Raw genomic sequence first — 6,039 nt, forward strand, 5'->3', positions numbered from 1 at the left:
ATCTCAAATGTTAAAAAAAAAAAAAAAAAAAAAAAAAAAAAAGGCAGCAGCAGTGTGTCATCTTGTTTGCGGGTGCAAAGATGAGGCAGATTTGGGAAAAATCCTACTTTCTCCAATGGATTCATCATGTGTGTGCATTGCTGCTTTTGCAACATTTGAAACTATCTGCCGCAGTAAGTGTGTGTTAGGTCTTCATCCTATGATATAGCAACACTTAGTGGAGCAATGGAACTTTGTTTAACATTTTATACGTGCTGAAGCCATTCAATGGCTATAATCGGTGCAAATCCACTGCATCTTTACTGAGAGGGGGGAAAAGGTTTATACTGTTGTGGTAGCATCACCTGTGCCATACTTGCTTTAAAGATGAGATTTCTGATATGGCTTATATTCTGTTTATCTTCTTAGAGCTAGAATAGATTTAATTTAAACTGTATGGAATAAGGTGGTTTTACAGATGTTTTTCAGAAGTTTAAATAAGAGATTCTACAGGCCTGGAGCTTAGAAAATGAAATAAATGCATCTCTTCCCCCTGAAGAATTACAGTTAAATTACCAGTCCTTTTAAAATGCACAGAACTGAAAAGGTATTCAAAGCTAAATCAGTGGAGGTGTGTATCTAACAAAGTAAGGTCAAACCCAACTCTATGGCATGTCTCTGTTTGTAATGTGATAAGTTGGTAATGCTGCATCTTCTCAATTCCAAAAATTCAGGGAATATTCTAGGTAGCAACAGATATAACGCTGTTGATTTTTGTGCAGATTAAAATGGGAAAAGCCTGCTCTGTGTGGAAAACCAGGTCCCTTTACCTGCCTGGGGAAAGTGTTAAAGGTAGAAGAATATTTTTGCTTCCTATGTACATTACAGCCAGCCATTTAACTTGCTGGAGGTGGGGGTAGGGAGTGTGTTCCTAGCCTGGTCTCTAACAGACAGAAGGTGGCCTTTATATCATGGCTGGTGGAAAAGCGGGAAAGGACCGTGAGGCGAAATGGATACCCAGGAGTGGAAAGAAGAGTGGAAGTGGAGGAAGGAAACAGGGGGCAGAGTAAAGAACTGAGGAAGCGGTGCTGGGGGAGCTAGGCTTATGGTTGGAATGAAGTTAACTTAGCAATGGCAGTTGCAGACCCCTGTAGTGAGGAGGGAATCAGGGGCCTAAGGGTGGAGGTAAGGATGGGGGGGGTGGGCAAGTTCACAGACCTCTGTGGTAGAAAGGAGGAGCAGTGTGTGTGTGTGTGGTGGCGGAGGGAAGTAATGGAGGAAGGCAAGAAGCACCTGCTGAGTGCAATGCCTTGTCCTGCTGAAACCTGTCAGCTGTGAGACCCTTTTAGTAGTATTTCTGTTGTCATGCTTATGCCCTGTCATTCAAAAACAGGCAGTGAAAGCATTGGTAGAGTCAGGGGGGCATGGTCTAATTCTAGCACTAATGTGCTGGGTGAGCTCACTGAGAGTAAGGGCAGAACTTCCATTTTAAATAAAGGCCTTCATCACTGCCCTCTTTATATCATTACCCCACCAAAAAAGCTAGTATTTACATTAGTGCTAGTGGTTGGATACTAGTACTCCTTTATTCCTCCATGTGCAGTGGAGACTGTTACTGCCCTGCAATTGCTCCTTTCTCAGTTGTTCCCCTGTTACCTGTAGCAGCTTCTCTTCTCCATGGCAGGGCACAGGCTGGAGCTGGCAAGCTTGCCAAAGGGCTCTAGAGCTTTCAATTTCAGCAGGGAAGTAAAATATGTTCCAGTCCCCCACGGACAGATTTGAAACATGTTCTGCAGGGAAGCACTTGCTGGATTGGCCCTGTTTCAGCTCCTCCACTCATGAGTACAGCCAAGCTTCTCAGCGTGCCAGGCTCTGTGAAGCAGCATGCCTGAGCCCTAGCAGTGCTGCAGAGGGAGGAGTTTTGTGCCTTACACCAAAGTTCAACTATTTAGTTCCTGAAATTATTTTACACCCAACTGGTAACCTTTGGCCAAACATACAGGTACTAAAACTAAGATATGGGAGGGTATCCTTCAGGGGAATCTTACACCAACTGTGCAGGCTCCTGTCCAGTAGATTGGTGGGAGCCAGGCCGAGGACCCTATTCTTCGTTTTGCAGGCTCTTGCCCTCCAACAGGGGTATGAGGGCTTGTCACCTCCCAGGTGCAGTCTGGGAGCCCTAGGAACTGCTGTGCCCCTCTAACCACTCTGCTCACACTGCTTTGCTGGAGATAAGAGGGCCTGGTGAGGCTGGCAGTTAGCACCACACACCCAACTGAGTTACCTGAGTGCTTTACTCTAAGCCACTCAAAGACAGACAGCCAATTTCCTAGCTCCCCAAACTCGTACCCCCTGCTAGAGTATAAACCCAGAATTATATAATCTTATGCTGCACAGGGATTTGTACAAGGTAAAACTCATTAATAAAGTTTGCCTTCCTCTAAACGTGGGAAAGGTATGCAACAACTGTTGCTCACAGAGCTGAGATCCTCCCTAGACACTTCACTTAAAGGCACACTAGTTTAGATAAAGCTTAAAATAAGTTTATTAACGACAAAGATAGATTTTAAGTGATAGCCAACAGATCAAAGCAGATTACCTAGCAACTAAGCAAAAATGCAAACTAAGTTTAACATACTAGATGGCTAGGATCTGAATTAGCAATTTCTCACCCTGACTGATGATACAAGCAGTCCACCAAGTTTCCATACACAGGTTAGAAATCCCTTTACCCAAGAACCAGCACTTCCCCAGTTCAGTTGTTGTTCCTCAGGTGTTTCCAGGAGTTCTCTTGCAGGGGGAGTGAGTCCTAGAGATGATGTCACAATCCACCTTATATAGCTTTTCCATAGGGCAGGAACTCTTTGTTCCAAACTCCATTCCTAGTTCAGCTTGTGGAAAAGTACAGGTATCAAAATGGAGTTCAGTGTCATGCGTTCTGGTCACATGCACTTGCTGAATCACAGCAACCATTACTCTCTGGCTGTCCGGAGCCTTCTCAGGAATGCTCACCAGGTGGGGGATAAGCTTCTCCTAATGCCTATTGTTTCCCCTAATGGCCCATTACCTTGAATAGACCCTTCACAACCAGCTGTTTAGACTGGAAGCATCTTGTCTAGTGGGTGTTACCCACATGTAACTACATTTGAAATACAGATATAGTCAATATTCATAACTTCAGATACAAAAAAGATACATGCACACAAATAGGGTAATAATCATAATTTTTTCAATGACACCTCACAAGATGCATCTTGTACCAGATGCATCATAATTATCATATCATCATATAATATGGGGTGCAGTGTCACAGACCTTTACTCCTGTTATCTGTACTAGCTGGTTTCCAGTGTGCTTAATTTTGGTGTCTTTTTCCCAAGGAACTCAAACTGTTTAAAACCGTAAGACTTTGTGAGGTAGGGTATATCCCTACTGAACAGACGTGATTTGAGAAGAACAGACTCTAGCTCACAGCCTAATTTAAACTGACAAGTTATTTTACATACTAAGTTTCCACATTGGGGAAACTAGGAGAGAATTGCTTGTTTGGCATAACTTTGATTCTTCACCTCAGTGTCCCATCCTCTCCATCCATGGATTTTGAGATTTGTGCCAATTTCTTTCATGGGAAGATAAATGCAGAGTGTAACATAAGGAACAGTTGCTTAAAATTATGAGAGCCTCACCTTTCTCTTTCAACATGGTGAAAGGTGCAACATGCCTCACCTTTTTCTTTCAATATTTGAGGCTAACATTGTATTTGGAAGCAAGGTGTTACTCCTTTATACAATATTCTGCTTATCCATTTTAAAAGGTCAAGGTTCTTTGAAACAATGAACTGCTGCCAGGGAAGACAGTGAGGATTTATAAACCAAGGGCCAGGTCCTCCTTCCTAGTTCCATGCCTGGAGGCCATCTGAGCAACTCCTGTTCGTTTCAAATTTTGGTCATGTGGCAAAAGAAAAACTACTGTAAAATCATGGAAAAAATAGATGAAGGGAAGAAGTTATGAAGAAAAGCATCAGATGTGACTTGGTAGGCAAGTGGCTTACAGAAAATTGGTTGAATTTATTGATTTATTATAATCTCAGTAGACCCAGATACAGTTTCCAGCCTAAACATTAGTTTACAAAACAAGAATGACACTAGCTGTTATACCAATAAAATAAAAACCAGCAGGATCTTATTAAAGGGAAAAAGGCAAAATACCACATTTATTGTGAATACAGAAAGAATCATAGTAAGCAGTTAGTTACAGCTATAACATTCCATTCAATCTCATATTTATTCACACATTCATTCATACAAACACACACACACACACACACACACACAGGTTCTCCAAGGTTGTTATCATAGTTACCAGCCTTAGAGTTGCTCATGCCAAGCCACTGGCCAGGTGGCCTGGACATGAGGAGGGAGCAGGGCCTTGTCATCAGAGCTCATCTGATGCTCCTGGAAGTTGGTTTGCAGAATCAGACCCCAAAGTTCTCACTTTTTAGAGCCTATTTTTATAGAAATTTCTTCCTATGCCAGTCTATGGGAATTGCTTCATCATGCTGTTGCTGAATCAATCAGCAGATAGCACGTTCCTGACGGCTCCGTGCTGCTAGATGTTATCTTGTTTTTTGGTTCTCCCATTCTTGAGGCTGTTGGGTGGATTCCAGTCTGCCTTCTGGGGGTCCTCTGGTTATTTCCACTTGACGCCTTCTTCAGCCGATGGACACTGGATTCTTAGGCTGGCACCTCCCTGATCATTCAGTTATTATCCACACCAAGCATCCATCCACATACATCCTCTATCTCTATTTTAATCACAATTGTTACTACAACAAAAGGGCGGGGAGTCTCTGGGTGCTGTTTCTGTTGTTAGAGTATTGTTTTGAGTCTCTCTCTCTGTGAATTGCTTTGAGAACAGACTCTGTCTTAGAATGTACTAACACAATTAGCAGCTTGCAAGTTTCACACATAGAGGGAGAGAAACAGTACCAAAAACCAAGAGACCTCTTAATTAGTAATACCCTGGAATTTAAACTATGGGGAATCAAACTCATTTGTGATTTTAATACAGAACTTCTTTAATATGATCCAACATAGCTACCTGCAGTCTGATTAATTTTGGGATTGGACTGTATGTATCTGCTGACTGTCTAATATGTCAAGAGCAATTTAGTTGAGGACAGTGTGAAATAAACTTTCTACACTTCACTTGTACACTAATCATCAAATTATATACGAAACATTGCTACATTCCAGGTGGAATGAGATCCGTGTAATACTCTTGATTATTCCAAGGTAAATAAATGCCTACCTAAAAGCAAATTTTTTACAATTGGAGATTATAGGGAGCCTGATAGTTCGATACTCTAATAAAGGGACACAGAATCCTTTAATTGTTTAACTCAAGACTTCTCAGTGACCTATATGAAATGAGTGGGAAGTCTAAATTCAATTTCTAGTACACAGTATCCATATTACAAAATCACCACCTCATTTGGACAGATATGCTCTTCTAGGCAGAATCAGAAAAGCTTACTCATACACCTTGTTTACACTAGAGTAAAAGGTGTGTTAGAATGTGTTAGCTCAAATGTTTTAACATGGAAGACGTAGCACACCGCTCTTAACACATGCTACATTGGTCAAGTTGAAGCACGGGGGTGCATCAGCTTTAATCAATCAGTTTAATGTGTGTTTAAGTCTGTACTCCATTGTCTACACTAGACTTTCCCATAGTGTTGGAATGTGTTGGCTAATGCATTCTAATATCACGCCTTTAATCCTAATCCAGATAATGCTTTACAAATGATCCTTTTAGATTAGGTTTGAACAATATTGTCAAGGTAACAGAAAAGTTTGTCCTGCCCCTGCCATGCCCATTTTTGTTGAAAAGACTTAAGTCTGAAGTGGCAGCAACCATGAGCAATATATTCACCATACAAGATGACTAGAAATACTAACGTTAGAACTGTCAAACACACTGGAGTAACACGTAGCTAAACAGGCACGCTTCTAAATGTGACAGCTTTCAAAGTAATATGTAAACAAAATGGACACTATA

The sequence above is a fragment of the Chelonia mydas genome, chromosome 7, assembly GCF_015237465.2.
Source record: "Chelonia mydas isolate rCheMyd1 chromosome 7, rCheMyd1.pri.v2, whole genome shotgun sequence".
Lineage (NCBI taxonomy): Eukaryota > Metazoa > Chordata > Testudines > Cheloniidae > Chelonia > Chelonia mydas.